General features: G+C 44.0%; 1 protein-coding gene across 1 annotated transcript in view; it reads right to left on the bottom strand.

Annotated features, from left to right (window-relative positions):
- The window catches only part of EDA (ectodysplasin A), a gene marked incomplete at its 5' end in the record, with an annotated part of 82263 nt that overhangs the window by 27968 nt on the left and 26408 nt on the right, over positions 1–27887 (bottom strand). The gene's annotated exons all lie outside the window — the stretch shown is intronic.

The raw sequence follows: 27887 nt of genomic DNA, 5'->3' as shown, positions 1-27887 counted from the left end.
TTAGCAGCTCAGTCTTTAAATCTGCTGCCTTCCAAACAATGAACAAAATAGTTCAGCTTCCTAACTGCAAGCTTAGTAATAGCACAAATCAATCTTTTGGAGACAGTTCTTTGAGAACCAAAAAGGCTGGGAATATTACAGCCAGACTCCCATCATTAAATGATCTAACAGCACTGTGATTCTTTGGCATACATGTTTCTTCATAATGACACAGATTTAGTTCAGCATAGGTGATATGCTCATTAAACAGGTGCTGAAGTTAGTATAAAGTTTCAAAAAGAGAATGATACCTCAACCCCAAGGAATGCACAATTGCCTTAGGGAGGTCATTCCACCCGATTTCACATTTTATCCTTCACATTGCAATGCCCAAGGTAATGCGAGAGAAAAATCTGTGTTTGTATAACAGAAAACCAACGTCTGAGTCAAAGAAGGTCACAAATTTTAATTATGCTACTCAGAAACTGCAAAAGTCCCAAAATGTGCTTGTGTCCAAAATCCCAGTGCTCGGTATGCAAGGTACTAAAATCCCTTCTCGGTGCCCAAAATCAGCCTGGCCCAGGTTCCCAAAAATCCTGTTCAGAGAAGAATCCTATTCCTGCAGTCGCTATCTGTTAAGTTAAGGTGCAAATGGATTCCCCCAGTAACCCCTTTGTTGAGTAACATAATTTAAGGCTGAAATAACCATCTAGTAAATACAAACACAACTTCAACAGAAACCCAGCTCTGTCAATGCTCACTTCAATTGTTCAGAACTATGAGAAGCTTAGTGCCTTCTGGTAGAATGCCAGGGAGATTTCATCAATGAACCAATGCACTGAAAGACTCTTGGACAAAAGGCAGGTATCTTTTCTTTTGGTATCTCTGTATTCCACGAGTGTCAGAAATCCAGGAAAGAAATGTCCATTCACAGCAAATCAATCAAATCTGGTCAGAAAGCAAAGAAATCAGACAGAAAACCTCCGGAGAAGGCGGCAGCAAGTAAACAGGACCTTGGATAGCTCTTTCTGAGAGCTGAACAAAACTAAGGAAGGCTTTTTGTAGGTACCCACCACAGTATCTGCCATTTCCACTTTCCTGGGAAACTCTGTGACAGATTAAACTTCTCCCTCTGACTTTTTAGCAATCTGACGTCTGCAGCAGAATGGAGGCAGAGATAACATTTTAAGCTGGAAGACAATAACAAGGCCATGTTCTCAAAAGAGCCTTGGTGGAGCAGTGGGCTAATGCCTCCTTAAGTAACACCAGCTGCCTGCAATTAGTGCAGGTTCGAGTCCCACCAGGCTCAAGGTTGACTCAGCCTTCCATCCTTCCCAGGTAGGTAAAATGAGGACCCAGATTGTTGGGGGCAATAAGCTGACTTTGTAATAATGCTGCTTGGGTGTGTGTGTGTGAAAGCCCTAATAAGCAGGCATATACATAGAATGAAGGCTATTGCTAAGCACATTGATTTGTGCTTTATATTGTAAGCCGCCCTGAGTCTTCGGAGAAGGGCGGGATATAAATGGGATTAAAAAAAAAAGAGCCCTCTACATGAGGCTGAATAGTCTTCCCATGAGGAAGCCGAAGGTGTCATATCGTCACCAAACTTCTGCTACATTCTGAAGGTTCAAGGACTGGAGGCCAGGACAACAGGTGACAATGCCTTCCCTTCTCCAACTGAGCCCTTTTTCAGTCTTTTGTTAGACACCTCAGTTTCACGTGTATTATCCCCCAACATTTGAATGACCACCTAAAGTGGTGATGGCGAATCTTTTAGAGACCGAGTGCCCAAACTGCAATCCAAGACCTACTTATGTATTGTCGGGTGCTGGGTGGGCGTGGCCCATTGAGTGGGTGTGGCCAAGTGGGTGGGTGTTGGCCCATTGAGTGGGCATGGCTGCAGTGGTAAGAGCAGACTGGGTGGGACTAAAAAGTTCAATCAATCAATTCCAACTTTATGAGATCTTTTTCTCCCGCGAGAAGTTGAAATTGATTGAACTTTTTTTTTTTCACATGGCGGTGGAGGCCTAAAGCAAAAAGGTTTTATAAAACCCAGCTGAAGGCTTAGGACTGGAGCGACAGCGCACGTGCCCACAGAGAGGGCTCTGCATGCCACCTGTGGCACGCGTGCCATACGTTCGCTACCACGGACCTAAAGGATGAGAAGTCTGCATCAAGGCTCAGTACCAGACTAATTTGTGGAATTTAAATTAATGGTAGAAGATCTGGATGGGATGATATTTCAGGATTGCTTTTGGATACTCAAAGTTTAATTTAATTTTAGACAATCCATGACCTGGGTCAACTTTCAGAGATGGCTCTTTACCAGATTCCTCAACGCCTCCATCAGTGACAGAACTTCTCATGCGCTCTATCTGCCTTGGAAACAGCCCATGCTGAACTTGTTAGTGCAGTCAAAGATCAGCATAGGAAAAATGTTTCATGACATTCGGTATTACGTCATAACATGTTTTATAAAATTTGCCAAATTTCACTTTCACGGGAGTCATGGGTTCCAGATGTTGGACATATTCTGTAAGTTGGCCCAGTTGAGATATCCAGCCTCAAAAACTATTGCCCGTTTCACCCATCCAAAGACTACAGGAACAAGAGTTTAAATACCGTATAAACGAATAAAAGGTTCATAAAATCACATACACTAAAGAGGGAAGCAAGCATGAGCCCAAGAGCCATGGTGGCACAGTGGCTAGAATGCAGAATTGCAAGCCAATTCTGCCGACTGCCAGAGTTCGATCCTGACCAGCTCAAGATTGACTCAACCTGCCACCCTTCCCAGGTCAGTAAAATGAGGACCCAGATTGTTGGGGGCCATAGACTGAGAATGCTTTAAAGCACCGTGAAATGGTATATAAGTCTAAGTGCTATTGCTATTACTTTGCATTCTGCATCAAAATCAATTAAACCATCCATGAAAGGTAACTGAAAGGTCTTAAGAATTTTCAGAGATAAAGTACCTACTGTCAGATTCTGGTTGAGAAGCCCAACGAAGCAAAACACCAGAGACATTGCGATCTCTAATGTAAACTTTATTAGGCATTAGCAAACCGGTACGATAGAAGGAAAGCTAGCGCTGAGAATATGGCACGAAATAAGATAATTAAAAGAGTAAAACTTTCTCTTCCCTCTCTGACAATTCAGGCCACATTGTCCAATAGATCTTCCAGCAATTGTTTATGAGAAGAGACTTCGGTTCGCCAAAACATCTCTTCAACGGCTTCGACTCTCATGCTGATAGGGAGCACCTGTGGATCTCAAACTCTCCCCTCTCTCCCAGTAACTGTAGACAAGCTAGAAGCACTACGGTGATCCTAAAAACAGTAAATTTCGTAGCTTGAAACCTACAACTTCTATAAGTATACTGTTCCACGTTGTGCACATTTTATCATCAGGATTATTTTCTCCTTGTAAAATAACTCCCTTGGTCCTCCCAGCTCAATTCAGTATTCTAACCTAGCCAGGTGAGACTGATTTAGATTAGATTTAATTTCATTCTGTAATACTAGATGGAGTATGCTCTCCCCCATAATCCCCCCCACCCCCAACACTAGCAGGGCAAGTGACTGTGTATAACCAGAGAGTAAACCTCACTCCCTTCTAGCACTGAAGACGTTATGCGGTCTGTCAACGAAACATTTGCAAGCAAATCACCAAGCCCAGAGAGCACCAAGGACTCCACAAGCTATTATGTAATAGTTTGGATAGTACTGTATTAAGGTGGATTCACAATTGGCTATCTTGCGCAGAGTCTTCCTTGCCGAAACTTTTGTTCCAATCAAGATTTTTCCCTTCTTCACTAAACTAGTTATTCTGCCAAGGAAGAAGACACGAGTCCTGATGGATCTTGGAAAACATGGTACTGTCTTCATAATTCATACAAATGTCCTCCTTCACCATCCACTCTACCGCCTCTATTTATTTATTTTATTTATTTATTTTTGGGACTTATATGCCGCCCTATCTCCCGAAGGACTCAGGGCGGCTAACAACAATAAAAACAACAATACAAAAGTTAAAAGAAATTAAATAAACAGCCCCAAAATAAATTAACTAAACAATTAAAAATTAAAACATTTTAAAAACCCGTCGTCAATCCAGGTCAGCCTGATGAAAAAGGAAATTTTTGAGGTCGCGGCGAAAGGACCGGAGATCCTTTCTGATTGTCATTGCTAAGTGATGCAGTCACGTGAACCTTTGTAGAGGAGTGGAAATTTCGGTCCCAGTTGCTGTTGAAACCTGGAGACTACCTGTAGTACCACATTTTGGGGAACCTTCATCCTAGTACAAATTCCCTGTGGGCACTGTTGGACTCTTCCCCTGTAGCACTTTTAGTTAATGTAACTGCTTTAAGTTCAACATTTAATCTAAAGCTGCCTCTCTCACTGTGCCACCAATACGAGGCTGCTTGTATTTCAAAGCTGCTCTTTTAGCCACATTGATTTTAGAAAACTGAAATTTGGCCAGTTTTTCCATGTCAAATTGACACTTACTGGATAAGCCAAGTCAGATAAAAAATCTGTTATAGATAAAGTAGATAATCTGTTATATGAAAAGATAAATAGATAAAAATAGATAAGCAATCTCTTTAACAGATAAATAATCTGTTTATTTGTTAGATAAATAAATAAAATAAACAATAAATAGATAATAGATAGAATAAATAGATAAATAAACAATCTGTTATATGAAAGATCTGGGCAGATTCTAAGATTCTTTTTTAGATCAGCTAACCGCTGGATGATAATTGTAAGTTTTTATCATTTTGTATGTTTAAAGTTATACTATTTGTTTGATGCCACCCACTGGCAGTAATTGCAACTACAACATTTCCAGCTTCACAGGCCCTTAAGAAGTCATCGCTATATCTTGCCAGACAAATGAGCATACTATTTCAGATATCAGTTATTAATATATCAATTTATGTACATTTTGAACACAGACTGGAACAAGGGATTGGAGATCCCATTTTGCCAAAAAAAATGGGGAAAACCCTCAATAGATACTGGATTATGGCTTATTTAATAAAAACCAGTATTCTCACAGAATCATAGGATTGGAAGGGACCTTGAAGGTCTTCAACCCCCTCCCCAAGGCAGGGGTCCTCATACTATTTCAGACAAATGGCTGTCAAATCTTTTCTTGAAAACTCCAGCAACAGAGCACCCATAACTCCAAAAGGCAAGTGGTTTCATTGATTAATTATTGCCAATGTCAAGAAATTCCCCCTCATTTCTAAGTTAGATCTCCCTCTGAGGAGCTTCCACCCATTGCTTCTTCTCCTCTGGACAATAAATTTATGCCCCTCAAGTATTGGAAGACAGCTATCTGGTCTCCCCATATCCATTGTTTTTGAGGCTAAATGTACCTAGCTCCCATAATCAATTCATCGTATGGTTTAGCCTCCAGACCCCTTATCCTCTTTGTTGCTCTTCTCTGCACTCTTCCTGGGGCCTCAGCATCTTTTTTTTTTTTGCATTATGGCAACCAGAACTGGACAAAGTATTCCAAATGTGGCCTCAATAGTTCAGTACAGACTGGTACTATCACTTCCCATGATCTTGATGCAGCCTAGAACTATGTTGCCCTTTTGGCAGCTGCAGCACACTGCTGGCTCCTACGTAAGCAGTTGTCCACCAGATCCCCTTCACTGCAATAGCAATAGCACTCAGATTTATATACCGCTTCATAGTGCTTTACAGACTTTCTAAGTGGTTTATAGAGTCACCATATTGCCCCCAATAGTCTGGGTCCTCAATTTACCAACCTCGGAAGGATGGAAGTCAACCTTGAGCCGGTCAGGATTGAACTCCTGGCAGTGGGCAGAATTAGCCTACAATACTGTATTCTAACCACCAGGCTCTACTGTTGAACCAGACACTTCTTATCCTGTACCGGTGCACCTGTTTTTTCCTTCCTAACTGGAGGACTTATATTTCTCACTTTCTTTTACTCTTTCTGGACTTCTTGTATTTATATAGAAAAGTAATTAGTAAATCATTGTGTTCCTGAGGATACAAGGAAGTTTTTTTCTAAAATATATCCCTTTCTCTGTTATCTCTTCTCCTAACCCATGCCCTTCAATCTCTTCATCTTCAATGCTTTTCTTGGAATGTTTAAAATGTGCCCTGAACTGGATGCATCATTCGAGTTTGTATCTGAGTGATGAAGTGAAACAAGGAACTTCTCTAATTTGGAAATTATATTTTTCTTGATGCAGCCTAAAATTGTTTCTGCTTTTTCTGCAGCCATTTCATAATATGGATTCATATTTAATTACTATCACAAGTATCCTTACTCACCCAGGTATCTTCCATCGTATATACTTATAGTTTGTTTTTGTTTTCTCAATGAAGAATTGAACACAGAGACGTTATATTTTATCCTTTTTCTTAAAGATCTGATCACGTTAATTTTGAATTTTACTTTTGAATCTAAAATGTTAGCTATCCTGCACAAATTGTTATGATCTGAACATCTTGCTAAGTATTCTCTCCACATCTTCAAATAATTCATAAAAATGTTTTTGTATCAAAATATATTACATGTACAGAATTTCCACAATCTACTATCGAAGGTAGTTAGGCTAATCTGGCATGTCAGGCACAAGGAACCAGAACAATATTGTGAGCTGATCAAGGCGACTTCTTCACTGCTGAATGCCTATTTACAAGAATCTCACCATACTGACTGAATTCTCTTGGGAATGGCCAGATAACGCTTTCAAGGTTTCCGAGGGAGGTAAGATCTGCACCCTTTCCTGCAGTGCAAGGACTCTAAGCTCAGGCCCCCCTTCACACCTCCTGCCACTTTAGCCTGAGATTCCACCACAAGCAAGAGGAAAGGTTCTTGATTAAATCCCCACTGATTTCTGGTAGTTAAAATACTGTTTTGTAGGTGCTTAAAAACCACACTGGTTATTACACCAGATATTCGTGTCAGACTGACAAGCATATTGTTTGCTGGATTTTCATTTTTTCTGTTTAGGAAGGAAAGTTTTGAAGTTCGACAGACTTTCTCAAAGGCCTGGGTTCAGCTAGTTTATTCAGTACTCTATGTCATTATTCATATGATCCTTGGTTTTCATATTCAAAGTAAACAAACTGTCACTGAGCAACGTTTCATAAAATGAAAAATTTAGAAGGAAACTACTCCAACCTCTGCCCACTGTAGAAATCCACTATCATAGCATAGAGAATGACATTGCATATAGCAAAAAGAATGACACTGCACCCAACCAAGCAAAAAAAACCAGATTTTCTTTTTGCTAACTAGATAACAAATGTATACAGGAAACATACGGCAGTAGTAATGGGGCAATGGCCTCCAACCTTTTCGGCACAAGGACCAGTTCCATGGAGAGGTTTTTTTTTATGGACTGGAGGGGGGCGTGTTTCACATGCTACCTGCATCCCATGGATGGGGCTTCACTTGTTTGCGTGGCCTGGTTTCTGGCATGCCTCAGCCTGGTGCCGGTCCATGGAGCGGGGTTGGGGACCCTTGTAATGGGGGCTTTAACTACCCTGATATCAACTGGGAGACAAACTCTGCATCAAATGGGAGATTGAAAAGATTCCTGTCTCCCTGGAGCAAAAATCAAAGATATAACTGAGAAACTTACTAAAATAATCAACCTCACAGATTTATTACCCCTTTCTCCTCCTACACATGCCTACCAATGACACAACAATGAATCTAAAAAACAATAACAAGAGATTATGAGCAGCTATGGAAGAAAGAAGTAGGAGCTCAAGTGGTGTTTTCATCTCTACTTCCAACAAAAGGCCAACATCCAATGAGAGAACAAAGGATTTTAGAATCAAACCACTGGCTTAAAAAACTGGTGTCGTCAAGAGTACTTCAGCTTCCTAGACCACAGGTCGGCAACCTGTGGCTCTGGAGCTGCATGCGGCTCATTTAGCCTTCTAATGCGGTTCCAGTCCTCCTTCACCATTTGCAGAGAGAGAGAGACAGAGACAGAGAGAGGCACTTGCACTTCGCTTCCCTTCTCTCTGTGTCTCTGTCTCTGGGGGCTCCTGATTGGCCCTGCGCCCAGGCTCCCCACTCCCTGGGAGAAGCACAGCTAGGAAGTCCCTTTCCCAGGCTGGCCCCGTCTGAGGCGCATGGGGGCCAGGGAACTGCACGGGGCAGCCCTAGGATCCCCCCTGGGAGCGGCCCGCCGGAGCCTCTGCTCAGTGGGCCAGCCCTCCTGCAAGCCACGGCCCCGAGGAAACGCAGCCCCTGCGATCCCCAGCTGGCTCTACCATTGGCCTCACTGGCCAGGAAGGTGTGCTGGAGTCCCGGCTGCCAGGAAGGCGATTGGCCCGCTCCTCTCCCATCGCCCAGAAGAGGTAAACAATTAGTCCCCAGTGCTGGGTTTTCCCCGCATGCAGGGCTTACATTGGTGGTGGAGACACAGCAAGGGAGGGAGGGAGGGAGGGAGGGAGAGGGAGAGAGAGGGAGAGAGAGAGAGAGAGGGAGAGAGAGAGAGAGAGAGAGAGAGAGAGAGAGAAGCTCCTTTGGACTAACAGACTGCCCGCTAAACACTCGGAGCTGGCAGCCTGGCAAGCAAGTCTGACTGCACGCCGCGGTCAAGCTGCTGCCAAAAAGGCTACCTCTATTTCTCCTCTGCCACTTGCAGCAGAACCACCTTCTGCTAGCAGCGCAATGCCCACGGCACCTGCTCCCTCCCCGGCCCGCTTGCCTTTCCCTCGTTCCCCGTCGCCCGGGTCCTGCTTCTTCGGCAGTGCCTCTGCCCAGCGGGGCATCTCCACCTCCCGCAGTTGGGATGCCACCACCTCATCCGCAGGAGGCGAGTGAGAGAGCGTGCGAGGCTGTCCCGGGAAGGGCAAGCGGCAGAGGAGAAATGGGGGTGGCCTTTTTGGCAGTAGCTCAGCCGCGGCGTGCAGTCAGACTCGCTTGCCAGGCTTCCAGCTCGGAGTGCTTAGCTAGCAGGCAGTCTGTTAGTCTGAAGGAGCTGCCACAGATCCCAGGCTAGACGTTGAGAGTGAGCCCTGCCTGCTCCGTCCGCTGCCTCCGCTTGCCTTCAATGCCAGTGTAAGGCTGCTTTATCTGCGTATTCCGATCGCAGCTATTTTGGCTACAGCCCAGGGACCTCAGCAAGATACAAAGTGGTTGGTTGGAACCTGCAAGAAGACGGAGGTCCAGAAAGTCTGCAGCCTTAAATCCCCCCTCCCCAGAGAGAGAGAGAGAGAGAGAGAGAGAGAGAAGGAGATGAAGGAGAAAGATTCCCCCCCCCTCTTTCTCCTGCATAAAAATTTGTTTTCTTTGTAGCAGTTCATTTTGCAATACACTATAGTTTTTTTATACATAGCATAAATATAAAAAAGGATATATGCAGCGTTATCTTCATTTTAGATGTCAAACGGGCTTTGTGGCTCCCAGTGTCCAAGTGGCTCTTGGAGTGCTGAAGGTTGCTGACCCCTGTCCTAGACCATGGTCTGTGTTACCTACATGAAGGGCTACTGGCAAAGGATGGACTGTACCTCACAAGAACTAGAAAACAATTCAGAAAACAACTGGCTCGTCTTATCAAAAGGAATAATGGAAGACTCTAAGTAACCTGATATCAACTGGGAGACAGACTCTGCAGCAAGTGGGAGATCAACAAGATTCCTCGCCAACTTAGCTGACAACTTTCTCATCTAAAAGGTAGAGGAGGGAACTAGAGGAAAAGCTATACTGGACCCAACTCTTACTAAGAGGGAGTTGAAGTTGCTGGAACCTTGGGCAAGAGTGACCACGTCGTACTGGAATTCAATATAATGCAAACACAAGCAATAGAATATAATCCAACCAATGTCTTAAACTTTAAAAGAGCTGATTTTAACAAACTCAGAGCCTAAGAAAAATTCCATGGATAAAAATCCTAAAGAGGAAAAAAGAAGCATGGGAAACACTGAAAAATATGATCATAAAAGTTCAGTCCAACACAATACCACTGAAAAAGAAAAACAAGAAATTCAAGAAGAAACCAGCACGGTTGCACAAAGATCTCTCTGACAAACTGACAGACAAAAAGGATCAATACAAAAAATGAAAAGAGGGACACATAACTAAGGCTGATTATCAGCAGACAGACAGAACATACAAAAATGAAGTCAGGAAAGTAAAAGCTCAGAATGAACAAAGACTTGCAACTAAAGTCAAGGTATAATAAAAAAGTTTCTTCCAATATATAAACAAGAAAAAGTCAATGAAACAGTCAGTCCACTAAAGAGACAAGATGGCAAGGACCTAACAGTGAGCAAAGAGAAAGCAGAGCTGCTTAACTCAATCTTTGCATCGGTCTTCACGCCAAAAGAAACTATAATCCAATCTACCAAAAAGATAACTGTAAAACTGGATTACATCTCAAAGTTCTGAAAGAGCTGGCAGATGTTATCTCCGAACCATTGTACCATACTTTTCAAAAATTCTGGAGCACTGGGGAACTGCCAAAGGCTTGGAAAAGAGCTGATGTGGTTACCATCTTCAAAAAAGGAAAGAAGAAAAAAACAGACCCAGGAAACTAGAAACCAATCAGCCTGACATCAATACCTGGGAAGATATTGGAAAAAAATAATCAAAAAACAGATCTGTGAACATCTAGAAACAAATCAAATCATAACTAGTAGCCAGCACAGGTTTATTAATAATAGATCATGTCAAACCAATCTTATTTCGTTCTTAGACAAAGTGACTAGTAGGTATACAGGTATACAATTAGTAGGTCAGCGAAATGCTGTGAACATAGTATACTTAGACTTCAGCAAGGCATTCAACAAAGTAACCACAACCTGTTTCTTTGTAAACTAGAAAGATGTGGGATAGACAGCATCACCACCATTTGTGTTTGGGTTTGGCTAGTCTAGAGAAAAGAATAACTAGGGGTGACATGATAGCAGTATTCCAGTATTTGAGGGGCTGCCACAAAGAAGAGGGGGTCAAACTATTCTCCAAAGCACCAGAGGGCAGGACAAGAAACACTGGATGGAAACTAATCAAGGAGAGAAGCAACCTGGAATTGAAGAGAAACTTCCTAACAGTGAGGACAATTAACCAGTGGAACAGAAGTCGCCTTCAGAAGTTGTGGGTGCTTCATCACTGGAGATTTTCAAGAAGGGACTGGACAACCACCTATCTGAAATGGTATAGGGTCTCCTGATTGAGCAGGGGGCTGGACTAGAAGACCTCCAAGGTCCCTTCCAGCTCTATTCTGATTGATTGATTGAAACTGAAAGACAAAAAGGATAAGTACCAAAAAAATGGAAAGAGGAACACATAATTAAGGCAGAATACCAACAAATAGCCCAAACTTGCAAAGATAAAGTCAGGAAAGCTAAAGCTCAGAATAAATTAAGACTGGCAACAAATGTCAAAAATAATAATAAAAAAGTGTCTTTCCACATATAAAAAAACAAGGAAAAAGTCAAGGAAACAATTGGTCCACTAATGAGAGAAGATACCAAGAAAGTAACGGGCAGTAGAGAGAAATCAGAGCGGCTTAATTCATTCTTTGTGTCTGTCTTCACGTAAAATGATAATAACCTAGCAAAACATAACTGTAAAAGACAATAATAATAATACAAATTAAAATGAGCAAGAAAATGGTAAGAGAACACCTATCCACTCTAGACAAGTTCAATTCACCGGGACCTCACAGATTACATCCCAGTTCTGAAGGAGCTGGCAGATGTGATCTCAGAACCTTTGAACTGTATCTTTCAAAGATCCTGGAGCACAGGGAACTACCAGAGGACTAAAAAAGAGCTGATATGCTTCCCATCTTCCATAAAAAGTGGGGGGGGACAGATCCAGGGAACTACAAATCAATCAGCCTCACAATCTCTGGGAAGATCCCAGAAAACATAATCAAGCAACAGATCTGCAAACACCTAGAAAGAAACAAAGGTATAACCAAAAACCAACATCAGTTTGTCAACCTATTTTCCAAAACCTACCAGAAGGCAAGACAAGAAACAATGGTTGAAAACTAATCAAGGAGAGAAGCAACCTAGAATTAAGGAGACACTTCCTAACAGTGGGGACAATTAACCAGCGGAACAGCTTGCCTCCAGATGTTGTGGATGCTCCATTATTGGAGGCTTTTAAAAAGAGACTGGACAGCCACTGAAATAGTATAGGACAGGGGTAGGCAACCTTGGCTCTTTTATGACTCGTGGACTTCAACTGCCATGCTGGGTCAGGAATTCTGGGAGTTCCACAAGTCTTAAAAGAGCCAAAGTTGCCTACCCCAGGGTCTCCTACTTGGGCAGGGGTTTGGACTAGAAGACCTTCAAGGTCCCTTCTAACTCTTTTATTTTGTTAAGCATGTTTCCCAAGTATCCTGCAATCTCAGGGAATGAAATGAAACCTCCACACTCCTGAGACAATCTGTTCCACTGCTGATCCTTTATTCAAAACTTCTTCCTGATGTCCAATCAACTTCTGCTTTCCTGTAATTTAAACACATTATTTCTTGTCCTCTCATGCAGAGCAGTTCATAACAATTCCACCCTGTCTTTTACACAATACTAGAAGACAGCTATCAAATCTCTTCACATTCTTCTCTTCTCCAGGCTAAGCATACCACTCCCCCCCCATACATTGTTCATAATTTGTCCTTCCAGGCCCTTTTAACAGCTTCATTGCTGTTCTCTGCATATGCCGAAGTTCCGTCAACATCCTTCCCAAAATGCCCTGCCCAAACATAATTCTAGGTATACTCTGACCAAAGTAAAACAAATAATAAGCAAAACACTGTATCCTTTCTGTGCAATTTTGAAGGCTGGAATTCTATTGCCTGTAAACACTGCTTTGGGAAAAATTGAATATTTATAGTTTAGAAGTTGTGATAACCCCCTCCAACACATTTTTTGGAATGGTGCAAAAGTGCATCGCAATGCATCTGGCACACTGATCACATGCCAAGACACCTGGATAAATGGAATTCACTGTCTGCTTATCATGCTGTCAGCTTTCCAAGTGTCAGACAAGAGTTATTCAACCTCATCTGTGCAAGCTGAAACCTTGATCTTCTCCAGTGAACGCACATGTGTTATCACAGCAGTATCAGAGAATAAGTAACAAAATGACAAGAGTTGGAAGGGACCTTGGAGGTCTTCTAGTCCAACCCTCTGCTCAAGCAGGAGGTCCAATACCATTCCAGACAAATGGCTGTCCAGTCTCTTCTTAAAGAGTGATGGAGCACCGCAACTTCTGAAGGGAAGCCATACCACTGGTTGATTGTTCTCAATTGTCAAGAAATTTCTCCTTAGTTCTAGGTTGAATCGCTTCTTGGTAATAATTTCCATTCATGTCGTGCCCTCAGGTTGATTTCTCTTGCTTTGGAGAATAGGTCAATCCCCTCTTCTCCGTGACAGCCCCTCAAATATTGGAAAGCTGCTATTATGTTACCCCTACAGTAGTCCTTCTCTTAAGACACACCCAGTCCCTGAAACTGGCCATCTTGTTTTAGCATCCAGTCCCCTCGACATCTTTGTTGCTCTTTTCTGCACTCTGTCTAGAATCTCAACATCTTTTTAATTTAATTTAATTTAATTTAATTTAATTTATTAATATTTCTATACCGCCCTTCTCCCGAAGGACTCAGGGCGGTGTACAGGGCAAGAATAAAACACAAAGCTACAAAAATTAAAAGTAATTAAATACATGCCCATAAAAAAACAATAAATACATTAATAAAACCCCAATAAAATGATAGTAAAAACCCCACCAATCCCCCCTCAGGCCAGGCCGGCTTGTTCGAAGAGGTATGTTTTCAGATCGCGGCGAAAGGAGCGAAGATCGGGCGCCGTCCGGAGCTCAACCGGTAACTGGTTCCATAGCTCCGGGGCGCCCACAGAGAACGCTCTCCCCCTGGGGGCCACCAATCTACATTCTCTGACCGGTGGCACCCTGAGGAGGCCCTCTCTGTGGGAACGCACAGGGCGGAGGGAAGTTGACGCCGGCAGCAGGTGTTCCCTGAGGTACTTTTATTTTGTATCACTACTGTATGACCAAAACTATGACCTTAACCAAAGCAGGCTAAAGCAGTGATGACTCTTCACAAGATCTTGATGCTATCCCTCAGTTCGTGTTGTGTGTCAGGACAGATAGCTTTTTCACACCACAGTCACATTTCTTACAAACTGATTTTTCAGGATTAAAAAGAAAGCAGGGAGGGTGCAATCTGTGACACGTGAAGTTGTCAGGGAATGTAAATTAATCTCTGGCTCATTTGGGGGAGATTCCTGCTAAGTCTGTCAGAGATTCAGCCGATCTGTTTACTGCATTTTCAAGATAAAAGTTGGCAGAAAATCCTCAGCCTTTGGCAATATGATATAGAGAAGCCTGGAGCCTGCAGAACTGCAGCTGGGGGGCACTTATGGGTTGACCCCACCCCACCCCCCACTCCATGTTCTGTTGAATGTCTGAGAAGCAACGAAAGGGTGGATCTCTTTCCTCCAGCACAAGGAGGATTACCGGGGTGTGTGTGTGGGGGGGGGGAGCCATTTCTCCTTTGGGAATTGTGGCTGGATCTGTTTTAATCTATTCATTTAATCAGGAAGGCCTCACAACTTCAACTTATTTTTTAAAACAGACCTTCAGAAAGGAGATTCTATTGCGCCAGAGGAGGAGACGAAACTGGCCTTAGGAATTAGCATTAACCTTTCAGATTGCAGGAGATCTTCAAGCTATGGCAGCAAACCCTAAACCAAAAGAAGTCAGCTAGGACAGCAACCACTGGGGTTAAAATCCATGTTGTCTGAATCCGAGGAGGCCTTCCCTTTTAAACTTCAGAAGCCTGCAAAATTGCACCAGGGTTATAGAGAACAACTGGCAGAAATCAAAGAACTTTATTTTCAATGTGTTAAGCAAGAAAGTGTGATGTTGGACAAAAATCTGTCTTGTCTAAGTAGTTTGTTATTTTAGTGCGGAATACAGTAAAGGAACCAGATGTTTTTACTCTTTTATTCAGATGCTTCCAGGTTAATCTATAGCCGTCTCTGCTAAAAAGCAATTCTGCAAATGAATCACTGAAGAGAAACTGCCCTCTTATTGCAAGTACACAGCCCTCTCTCCCCATCGAGTTGTCTTGGGAAGCTGGGATTATTTCAGCGACTCTCTGCCCCCTTTTCTCCAAAACAATCACTGGTAATTTTCCTTCACAAATTACATACGAATCGAATGTTAAGACATTCCTCTAGATTTCATTAGTTCATCAAAATGCAAACTATACAACTGAAATAAATGCACAATGCCTTCAACAGACTTGCTCTCACAAGGTCAGAGGAACATAGTCTAAAACCCATTTAGACCAGAGGTCCCCAAACTTCTGGGCACCAGGGACCAGTTCCGTGGAGACAGGTTTTTCCGTGGACCAGAGGGTGCATGGTTTTGTGTCCTGCCTGCATCCCATGGGTGGGGCTTTGCTTGTTTGTGCGGACCGGTTGCTGGCATGCCGCGGCCTGGTACCAGTCCACGGACCAGGGGTTGGGGACCTCTGGTTTAGACCATTGCCAGAGCAAGTAACCATTCCTTACACCCACCCACCCCCAAAAAGCAGCTTCCAGCCCATTACATTACAAGGGTGGGAGAAAAAGGTGCCAGAATGTAAACTCCCACTTTACTCTAAAGAGAGTTTACACCAGAGACAGCAATTATTGGAATTAGAGTCCCACTTGTTCCTGGCAGGTAGGATTGGAAACAGGCATTCAAAGGCACAAGAGCTTCTGATAACTTGGTTAACTGCAGGGGGGAAAAAAGCTGATGAAGCCCTCCGAATACCAGCAACTTCTGCATCTCAAGGACCAGCCTCCTGCTTACTGCTTCTTTCTGTGTGTTTGTGTTTTCCTAGGAGGCAGAGGACAAGCATTCACAGCCCCTGTGGACTGGTGTTTTACACAACATATTCCTCTGGGTGACCCTAAGCTTGTTCCAGTGGAATTCCACTCAGAATTATTTAATGTTGCTAGTCACGGAAGTTTTTCTGTGGTTAAGCAGAGTTAGCCCCAATAGGCTAAGAACAGATTGAACCTGAATGTGCCCAGCCTCCCCCTAGCCAAAATGGATTCTTGTGAATCGGGGGAAAACTCACCAAACTTCTATTTTTAATCCTCTTGGTGGTCAAGTAATATGTAAAACCAGACATAAATACTGAAACAGTCCTCTAGCTGAGTGATGGAGTTACGAACTTTGAGTATGAGGGATGGATATACTAGACAGCCAGACAGATACAGTATGGATAGATAGATAGATAGATAGATAGATAGATAGATAGATAGATAGATAGATAGATAGATAGACAGACAGACAGACAGACAGACAGACAGAGCTCCTATCAAGAGCCCTTCCTGCTAATCTTGACAGAGCTGTAAAGCTAAGCACAACACTGTGTAAAGCTCAATAGCTCATGAGTTCCTGCTATAGTTCTAAAACATTTTGCAACGGCTGTGTCTCCTAAGAAGCCCCAGTAATACACCAGTAGTATATTCCCTCCAGTAGTCAAGTAATACATGAACTCTCAAAGGTGCTTTTTCAAAAGGCCATTGAACTTTTTTTTCCCCTTGAAGACATTTCCCTTCTCAGTCAAGAAGCTTCTTCATTTCTGACTGAATTCTTCCATTCTCCACCATCCAGTCAGAACTGAAGAAGCTTCTTGGATGAAAAGCGAAAAGTCTTCAGGGGAAAAACAAAGGAGGTCCAATTGCCTTTTGGAAAAGCACCTTTGGGACAACCATGACCTGGATGACTGAGAATCTCCATAGACATTCTGAGCTTTAATACATGAACAATTCTCCTAAGCACATTCCACACCCTGATATGGACACAACTGAAGGTTTAGTTCTTTATGTAATCAATGAAGTCCATACTGAGAAATTCAGAGAATACCCAAGAAGTCAATTATCCAGCATGCATAACAATGTTTTTTCCCCTCAGTCTTTTATATATATTCTGCCCAGAGTTTTAGGGTAGGTTACAAATACTTTAAAATAACTACATAAGCACAGTGCCAGTATAAAGCATCAATTGAATAGGTCTAAACATTTTTTTTAAGAATAGTGCTTGGATAACCAAAGTGAACAGGTGTTCTTGGATCTACTGCAAAATTCTGTTCTTGTAACCAGAATCAGTGGATGCTAGAAGAGATTCTATAATGCCAGAGTAATAACTGCCCTAGAATTCTATGACAAAAGATGAAGCAATAATTAGCCTATCAGCAAACTGTGATTCCTGTTATATATTCTTTGTGGAGTCATTGGTCCTCTCTGAGTTTGGCTGCTGGCTTGTAGAACATTTCATTATCCGACTAGATAACCTCATCAATCCTGAGCTGCGTATATTCTCATCTATGTACTACTAAACCTGTGTTAAAAAGCCAATGATGATTCTTTGGAGACCCATTAAAGAGTCATCAAACTGTAGTTAACTTTAGCATTCAAAAATATATTAATCTATTGGCCTATAATTACCAAATGTGTATGAAGCAATTCTTCAAAAAACATTTGAAAGTGGTGTTGTATTTACTGCTTAATATGAGTAAAGCAGACTGGAATGTGTCAACCAACACTCAGGTGCTTAAAAAACAAGTCACTTAAGTTGTGTAGGTGAAACAGTAAAATGAGACTGATGAGACAGTTGTTGTGACATGCTGCCGGGCATCATGTCTGTGCAATGAGAGCTGCTTGTCTGCAGTTCTCCACCAATTGCTAAAATTACCAAATATCTTCACGTTCAGGAAACAGCACGAGCTACCTGGAGATATTATAATCCTCCTAAAAAGGTTTGAAAAAAAGAGAGACATTTTTCCCATCAGGGTTTGTTTTGTTGACCTTCTCCCCAGATAAGAGTCCTTGTCTGGAGGTATGTATGCCTGAATAACCAGACCCGTAGCTGCTTCTACATGTGCTGAAGCAGAATTCAAATTCAGGACCTTAGCAGTTCAATCTCAGGTTCGGTTTGCAGTGAGATTGAGGATTGCTCATTTCACTCAGAAGCAGCAGCTAATACCCACCAAAGCACAAAGAGCATAAGTATTTCAGAATTTAGACCTGGAGATACAATGCAAAACTAAGGAACTAAGGAACAAAGAGATACAATACACAAGTAAGGAACAAAAAAGCCAATGCAATCCTTTGTTGTTGTTGTTAGTTGCGAAGTTGTGTCCAACCCATCGCGACCCTATGGACAATGTTCCTCCAGGCCTCCCTTGTCCTCTACCATCTTCTGGAGTCTATTTAAGCTCATGCCTCCTGCTTCAGTGACTCCATCCAACCACCTCATTCTCTGTCATCCCGTTCTTCTTTTGCCCTCGATCTTTCCCAGCATTAGGCTCTTCTCCAGTGAGTCCTTCCTTCTCATAAGGTGGCCAAAATATTTGAGTTTCAACTTCAGGATCTGGCCTTCTAAAGAGCAGTCAGAGTTGATCTCCTCTAGGACTGATCGGTTTGAACGCCTTGCAGTCCAAGGGACTTGCAGGAGTCTTCTCCAGCACCATAGTTCCAAGAATGCAATCCTAGGCTGTGTTAATAGAGGGATAGAATCAAGATCATGTGAAGTTCTAGTACCGCTTTGCAAAGCCTTAGTCACATCACACTTGGAATACTGCATCTAGTTCTGGTCACCACAATATAAAAAAGATATTGAGACTCTGGAAAAAATGCAGAGAAGAGCAACAAAAATGAGTAGGGACCTGGAGGCTAAAATGTACAAAAAACAGTTACAGGAATTGGGTATGTCTAGTCTAATGAAAAAAAGGACTAGGGCTGACACGGTAGCACTGTTCCAATATTTGAGGGGCTCCTACAAAGAGGAAGGGGTCAACCTATTTTCCAAAGCACCAAAAGGCAGGACAAGAAACAATGGTTGGAAACTAACCAAGGAGAGAAGCAACCTAAAACTAAGGAGAAAGTTCCTAATGGTGCGAGCAATCAACCAGTGGAACAGCTTGGCTTCAGAAGTTGTGGGTGCTCTGTCACTGGGGGCTTTCAAAAGAGACTGGACAGCTATTTGTCTGGAATGGTATAGGGTCTCCTGCTAAAGCATGGGGTTGGACTAGAAGACCTCCAAAGTCCCTTCCAACTCTATTATTCTATGTTCAGTGTTCTAACCAACTAACGCTCCACACCAAAGCCCAGAGAACATAAGCATTTCAGAATTCAGACCTGGAGATACAATGCAAAAGTAAGGAACGAACTATTTAGCTCAGACTTACCCAGAAGTGCCCTAGTCATAGGAAGGAATTTCTCCCAGACAGCCAAATGGCTGGAGCAAGGAAGATGCAAAGGAACCTAGACAGGGGTAGGCAACCTCGGCTCTTTTATGACTCGTGGACTTCAACTTCCAGCTCTTTTATGACTCGTGGACTTCAACTCCCAGAATTCCTGAGACTGACTCAGGAATTCTGGGAGTTGAAGTCCACGAGTCATAAAAGAGCTGAGGTTGCCTACCCCTGACCTAGGAACTCTGGTTTTAAAAGCCCTCTGTGTCTACCAGGGTCCCCCAAAGTTCCACAATTTCAGACTCCTGGTTCCATTATCCAAAACATTTCCTTCTCAGGAGCCTGAAATTATGGAGCTTTGGGAGCTAGATCAAGCCATCTTGAGATTAACCACGGCAGAGAGGAGAGCCGGGTTCGTTCTCTCTTAGATGAAGGAAAGCACTAGCTATTACAGGTAGTCCTCGACTTATGACAAAAGAGCCCCAAATTCCTGTTGTTAAGTGAATTTTGCCCCATTTTATTGTCTTTCTTGCCACAGCTGTTAACTGAATCACTACAGTTGTTAATTTACTAGCCTGGTTGTTAAGTGAATCTGGCTTCCCCATTGATTTTGCTTGTCAGAAGGTCACAAAAGGTATCACATGACCCTGGGGCACTGCGACCGTCGTAAATATGAGTCAATAGCCAATTATCTGAATTTTGATCACGGGACCCCGGGAAAGCTGCAACGGTCGTAAGTGTGAAAAATGATCATAAGTCACTTTTTCCAGTGCTGTTGTAACTTCGGTCAATAACTATTGCCAGTCAAGGAATACCTGTATTAACTTGTTACGACTCCTCAGAGAAGACCTATCAAGGTCGGCTTAAGATACATACATGGCTGGAAAAGATGACTAAAATACAGATAGAACTTAAAGCAGAACGGTTTTTGTTCGGAATGTTAGGAGCTAAGTATGAGAAGGAGAATGCGTATCTAATATTGCACGTATTGACAGCAGCGAGAATAGTATTTGCCCAATACTGGAAAAATGAAAACCTACCAACTGGAGAGATTTTAATCAAGAAAATTTTAGAGTGTGCAGAAATGGATAGATTAATCTTAGAGATTAAAAATAAAGGGGATTCAATTTATTTTAAAACATGGGATAAATTTTACCAATGATTAGGAAAACGAACTAGCGAGAAATGAATGTAATATGTTATTTTGAATATAGATTAGTAAGGAGAATGATATGTATTGATCAACTGATACTGTTTGGTTCGAATTGACGAGGACTCAGAGTGGTTAACACTGAACGAGTTTATTGAATACACAAAGTCAACTGTCAAATGTCAAATGTTGCAACCCTTTTATAGAGAAAGCGTTTGAACTGTAACCAATACAAACTGTCTGTTTTCCCGCTCCTTGGTTGTGGCGTCCAATGATTGCACCTTATTTTCCCGCTTAAACCTTGCAAAGCTGCACAGTGTTTGCAATATCTTTTATGGCTTATTGCTAACTATTTACATACACAACACCCCTTACCCCCCAGTTGGTGTCATTTCTTTACAAAGTCCATTAGGTATTTTGGTGGCCTATGTATTCTAGAAGGGTATCTGTTACTTTGGCTGCTAGGGACCCTTTTTCCTGGTTGACTGCTTGGCTGCTGGTTATTATGCTGGTTACTACTAGACCTGGGCTCAGGGTTACTGGCTTCAGATGTACTGCCTTGTGTATTAGGTTGTGTTTGGGATTCAGTTGTCACTGGCCTACTTCGCAGGGGTATTTCCCAATCAATTGGACTGAATTGTTGTTGATGGGCATCAGGAAATATGTCATCTTGCCCCACCACTACACCACTTTCAGGCCTAATGTTATCTGTACTGTTTGCCCTAACTGAGCTTTGGTCCCCCTCAGCTGGCACACACCCACTAGATCTTTTCCTCAGCTGGTCTATGTGTCTTTTACAGACCCTATTCCCTTCCCCCTCAATGATGTATGATAGGGGACCTAAGATTTCAGTTACCACCCCAGGAATCCATTTATCCCCTTGGGCGTAGTTCCTGGCCCAAATCAAGTCCCCCACTTCAAATGTTCTGTTAGGAATGTCTAATTCAATGTTTGGTTGGAGTCGGTCGGGGTGTAGTCTGTCCAACTTGGTCAAGATTTTTCTTCCCCACCTCATTTCAGCTGGACTTTTCCCTGTAGCCGAACAAGGGGTTGTGTGTTGAGCCAACAAGAACTCAGCTAGTCTCTGATGCCAGTCACCTCGAATGATTCTTTTAAGCGCGTCCTTCGTGGTCCTCACGTTCCTTTCAGCCAATCCGTTGGTGGAGGGGTGGAAGGGTGCAGAAGTCTTATGCTTAATCGAGTTGGCCTTGAGGAAATCCTGAAATTCAATAGATGTGAATTGTGGCCCGTTATCAGACACTATTAAATCCGGCAACCCATGAGTGGCAAAGAGGCCCCTTAATGCCTGTATTGTTCTGCCTGCCGTTACTGAACTGACCGGTACTACTTCTAGCCATCTAGAGTAGCTGTCGACCACTACAAGGAACGTTAACCCCTGGAAAGGTCCAGCGAAGTCAATATGAATCCTGGACCAAGGATTCCTAGCTAGCTCCCATTTATGTGTGCGGATGTGTTGTTGTTCAGGCCTAGAACGTTGGCACAGATGGCAATTGGCAACGCATTCCTCAATGTCTTGGTCCAATCCTGGCCACCACAAGTGACTCCTAGCTAAGGCCTTCATCCTTACTATTCCAGGGTGTCCCTCATGCAATTCAAATAGAATAGCTGATTTGTGGATTCCTGGGATTACTACACGAGTTCCCCAAAGTAAGCAACCCATATGAACTGATAGTTCATCCTTCCTTCGGAAAAATGGACTGTATTTTACGTCTGGGTTGGCGTTGGGCCAACCGCTCATGACCCAGGCCATTACTCTCCTTAAGATGGGGTCCTTATTGGTTGCCTCAGCTATGTCTTTAGCAGTTAGGGGCAGATCAGGAATATCTTGTAGGGACATTACTTGTCCCACTGGGGCAGGGTCCTCCTCTGTTGTGCTAAGGGGCAATCTGCTAAGAGCGTCTGCATGACCCATGTCTTTACCTGGTCGGTATTGGAGGGAAAATGAATATGCTGAGAGGAAAATGGACCATCTCAGCATCCTGGGAGACATAATTTGGGGAGTCTGTTTATCTGTGGTAAACAGTCCCAGCAGGGGTTTGTGGTCTGTCAGTATTGTAAAGTTCCTGCCATACAGGTAGTCGTGGAACTTTTAACTCCTGCCACTATGGCTTAAAGCTTCCCGGTCAATTTGAGCATAGTTCCGCTCTGCCTTGGTTAGTGTGCGGGAGTAGTAAGCAATGGGTCTTTGCATTCCCTGGGTGTCTAAATGGCTGATTACTGCCCCAACGCCATAAGGCGAAGCATCGCACGCCAGGTAGATTGGTCTATTTTCTATAAAGTGGGTTACAGTTGAGCTACTGGAAAGGATATCTTTTAAGGTCTGGAAACTCACTTTGTGCTTGTCTTGCCAATGCCAAGGGGTCTTCTTATCTAAAAGCCTGTGCAGTGGTTCTGCAATGGCAGCCTTATGTGGCACAAAAGTGTGATAAAAATTTACCAAGCCTAGGAAGGCCTGTAGCTCAGCCTTGTTCCTTGGTTCAGGAGCCCCTTTTATTGCTTTAATTTTTTCAGGGGTAGGGTGGACTCCGCTTTTGTCAATCCTGAACCCCAAAAAATCAGTGGATTTAACCCCTATGCTACATTTTTCCTTTTTAATTTTAATCCAGCCTTTCTAAATCTACCCAGTACCTGTTCCAGCCGCTCTACTAACATTCCTTCATCTTTTCCAGCTATTAGGACATCATCACAGTAAGGGCATACTCCAGGTATGCCCTTTAAGGTCCTCTCCATCACTTCTTGAAGATGCCTGGAGCAGCTGCAATCCCAAATTGCAGTCTGTGGACTCGGAACGCCCCCTTGTGGGTAACAATTGTTTGCGCCTCTGCAGCCTCTTTGGAAACAGTCAACTGTAAGTACGCATGCGCCAAGTCGAGCTTGGCGAAGATGGCGGCGTCCTGGATCGTGGCGAGGACCTGCTTCACCGTCGGGACCGGGTAAGCATGCTTTTTCATTCCAATGTTGAGGGTCGCTTTATAGTCGGCGCAGATCCTCACATCCCCATTGGGTTTGAGGGGTGTGACGATCGGCGTCTCCCATAAACCGCCCTCAACGGGTTCTAAAACTCCGAGGCCTACAAGCCGGTCGAGCTCGGCCTCGATTTTTTCTTTAAGGCAAAAGGTACCCTCCGGGCCTTTAGCCTGATTGATTTACTGAGGGGTCTAGGTTAAAATTAATGGGGGGCCCTTTGTACTTGCCTAGAGATCCATCGAATACGTCTGCAAATTCTTTGCAGACGGATTCGAGGGTCTTATTTCTAATCACAGAATTTATTCCCCCTATCCAAATTCCCAGGGCAGGAAACCAATTAAGCCCTATTAAGCTAGTCCTATTCCCCTCCGTAACTACCACATCTAAGACCCCCTTAAATCCCTTAAAATTAACTCTAAGGCTGGTCTTTCCCTTTACGATTATTGGACTTTTTTGGAAGTCCATTAATTGGAATATTTGTTGGGCTAAGTGGAATTCTTTTTCCACTTAGTTGTTCAATTTTTTTCAGGGTTTCAGTGGAAATTATCGACACTGAAGCCCCAGAGTCGATTTCCATTCTGCAAGGAACCCCTTGCAGAAGGACTGTGATTTTTAATTTTCCGTCCGGAAAATTGTGCCCCCTTCCCTGCCTTTTCCGATTGACTCGGGCCACCTCCCCTGGGTTTGAAAATTTCGCCCGGGATCTAGGGGTCTCCTTGCCACTAGCATTGGGGGTTACCTTACCCTCTGGCCACACATCGACTTCATTCAGACGGGAGTCCCGGACGCGGTTTCTGCAGATGGCCTGGATGTGGCCGGTCTTGCCACAAGCCCTGCACTTGGCGGTGCGGAATCGGCAGGAAGCGCGGGGATGGTTGCCGCCACAGCTGCCGCATCGGTTCTGGGTGTCGTTGTCGCGCGGTCTGGTTGCGGTGTCCCGCCACGGTCGTTGTGCCCCGGTCGGTGGTCTCTGCGGTGTTGCGGGTTGTTGCCGGCGGCCGGGTTCGGGCCCTTCGCTTCTAAGTTGTCTGGGTGCCATCTTCCCAAATCGCCTGGAGACTTCGGCGATCTCTTCCTCCCACTGCTGATCCACCTCCCCGCAGTCCACATAGCCCTCTTGGTTAATTTCAGGTGCTGTCGCCATGCTACTGCGGGGGGGGTCGCGATACCCGGTAGACTCATACGTTACGAGTTCGTCGAGCACTTCCTGTAAATCGCCAGTAGGTTTGGCGATTATTCTGTTTTGTAATTGTTCATCGCGTAAGCCTAGCACAACTCTGTCCCGAATCCTAATTTCTAAATTATCGTATTTGCAACGAACTGCGGCTTCCCTAACGGCAGCGACGAATTTCTGTATGGACTCCCCCGGTCTCTGATTTCTCTTCTCGAAGATGCGCCGCCAAAAAAGTTCGGACCTTCGGGGAGTAAAGTGCACCTTTAGTTTTGCAAGGAGGTCGGCATAGGGCACGCTGGAGACTGGTTGTGGCTGGCACAGCCCGACAGCGACTCTGTAGACCGGTGTGCCGCAAATTGTCAAAAGTGCCACCGCTTTTTTTCGGTCGTCGGTGATTCCGTTCACTAACAGGAATCCTTCGACCTGACCAATATATTCTTCCCAATCTTCGGGGAAGTTGGGGTCAAATTCCTTCAATGACCCGATTTGCGCCATTCGGAGAATTTTTTTCCTATTCTGCCGCGGCCGCTCGGTTGACTGTGACTCGCTCAGACTTTGCCGCCTTCACGACAATTCTTCCTAATCTCTGGTCTTCTGTCAATCCCACCTTCGTCGCCAGTTGTTTGGTTCGAATTGACGAGGACTCAGAGTGGTTAACACTGAACGAGTTTATTGAATACACAAAGTCAACTGTCAAATGTCAAATGTTGCAACCCTTTTATAGAGAAAGCGTTTGAACTGTAACCAATACAAACTGTCTGTTTTCCCGCTCCTTGGTTGTGGCGTCCAATGATTGCACCTTATTTTCCCGCTTAAACCTTGCAAAGCTGCACAGTGTTTGCAATATCTTTTATGGCTTATTGCTAACTATTTACATACACAACAGATACCGTCTCTGATTATAGTTTAGCATATTCACTACAGCTATTTACTATTATATTAATTAGCGTTAACTGAACATGTGTACCAGGACAGCAGTCTGTTTACTAAAGCTTGAAAATGTTACGGGGGGGGGGCAATCCCAATGTTGTTCTCAACCCTGTCCCAACCCCAATCCCGATCCTAACCCCTAACCTTAATCCTACCCTGGTTCTACCCCTTCCCCAGTCTTATAAAATTCAATAAAAACTTTTACAAAAAAAGAAGGAGTCGAGGTGGCAGCTTCGTGGGTAGGATGGTGACCATGGAATGCTGGAATTCTCCGTTTACGGGAACTGAAGCTGAATTAATGGTGCATTTCAGAAAAGCAGAAAAAGCCAGATTCCATAGCGGGAGAAGACAACAGAGAATGGAGGTTGATGGGATTTCCTAAAATACTAAAAGGAAATACTAAAAGCTCATCTGCAAACAATTCCAGGGAGAAAACGAAAATGTAAAGACAGCAGGATAAACCACTAAGTCTACACAAAAGAAACTTGGCAAAGATCTGAAAATCAAAAAGCAGACACCCAGTGTGACGAGAGAGAGAGGTAGCTGGAACTGAACATTGTCCAGAAAGCAAAGGCTACTAAGGCCTGCTGTATGTAACAAAATGGCACGCTCAGAGTATTTTCGAAACAAAAGAATAGGAGCATAATCAGGATACTGTACCTTCCCGCTCAAGAGAGATTGAAAGCTGATAGCAGGTAGGTAAGAAAAGGCAGAGCTGTTAAGTAAACCAGACCATGGTTTAATCATCTGTAATAGGAAAGTTGAGATGCTCCATATAGAACAGACACGTCAAACACAAGGCCCGGGGGCCGGATCCGGCCCGTGAAGTGGTTTCATGTGGCCCGTGAAGCCATCCTGGAAACAGTGAGGGAACGGTCCCCGCTGCCTTGGCCCTGGCCCAGAGACCCTCCTTCTGCCAGAGACCCCCAGATCTGTCCCACTCCTTCCCAGGCCCCCATAGGCACCCTTGATGCGAACGATGTAGAGCTGGCCACGCCCACCCAGTAGGCCATACGCACTCTAGCCACGCCCACCCAGTAGGCCACGCCCACCCTGGCCACACCCACCCGGCCCCCTGAGGGCAACCGCAATGCTGATGCGGCCCTCCATGAAATTGAGTTTGACACCCCTGATATAGAACAAGCAGCTAACTGGAAACAAACAGCTATCAAGCGCCCCAGTTTGTTTCCTTGCCAGCTGTGCTGCTTTTTTTTTGGGGGGGGAACTTTGGCAAAGGGAGGGGGGGCTCCCCAGAAGCACCTGCAAGTTTCAAAAGAAGAAAACACAAAAGAAGCCGGAGCAGGCGGACAAAAGGCCTGGGGGGCCACAATTGCCTGCTGAAGGGGGAGGCGACTGGGCAGGCGAGTGGGCAGAGCAGAGGAGGCCCAGGCCACAAAGCGGCTTAAACCAAAGAAAACCAGAAGAAAGAAGAGGGGCGAGACACCCCCACCCCCCATCTCAGGTGCTGGCTAATGAGCAAGAGAATTGTAAGGTGAGGACTCACCTGTACAGAAGGCAAGGAGGGGGAGGAAACCCTCAGCGACGCATTGTGTATTATAAGCAACACAGTAGAAAGTACATCGTTTTGTTCAAATATTAAGTCAGCGTACAACAGAGTACACTAGGTCACTACAAAAGATGTGCGTACAGGTCATCCTCAACTTACAACAATTCATTTAGTGACCAGTTAGAACGGCACCAAATAAAGTGACATACGAGCGTTTTTCACACATACGACCGTTGCAGCATCCCCCACGGTCACGTGATCAAAATTCAGACGTTTGGCTACTGGTTCGTATTTATGACGGTCGCAGTGTGCCGAGGTCACGTGATCCCCTTCTGCGAACCTTCTGAGAAGCAAAGTAAGTCACAAGTGTGAAAAACAGTCGTAAGTCACTTTTTCAATGCCCTTGTAGCTTTGAACACTCACTAAATGAACTGCTGTTAAGCCGAGGACTACATATACAGTATCTGTACCCGTCTGCCATCGTCCCCCTGCCTACAATCAAATGGACAGACGGAGAAGACGAATTGCTAAGCTGGAGCAATTTCTGCACTGCTGGATCCCTGTCAACAGGACAAGCGGCCATATTTATTCTGAATTGCAAAACCTGCATATAAGAGCCTCCCTTTCAAGCACTAATCTGCCCTCTAAAGCTCCTCTAGAGCATCCGATTTGGTCAGGCCTGTGCACAAAGATCCAGCATGCATGCACAGGCAAGAAATCGCCACAACTGCCACAGGGGAGTTGATATGGCTTCCCAAAACCTGCTTCCCTTCCTCCCAGCCATCCAAAATATTAGACTCAAAGGGTCTTGGCCTCTGTCCTCTGATTAAGCCATGGCCTTCCATCTCCAGTTGCCTTTCTCAATGAAAGAACATCTGGAATTTCCCTGTCCTCCCCTTCTGCAGAGGAGACCCCT

The sequence above is a fragment of the Vipera ursinii genome (assembly GCF_947247035.1).
Source record: "Vipera ursinii genome assembly, chromosome: 12".
Lineage (NCBI taxonomy): Eukaryota > Metazoa > Chordata > Lepidosauria > Squamata > Viperidae > Vipera > Vipera ursinii.
This window is presented reverse-complemented; position numbering and strand designations above follow the sequence as displayed.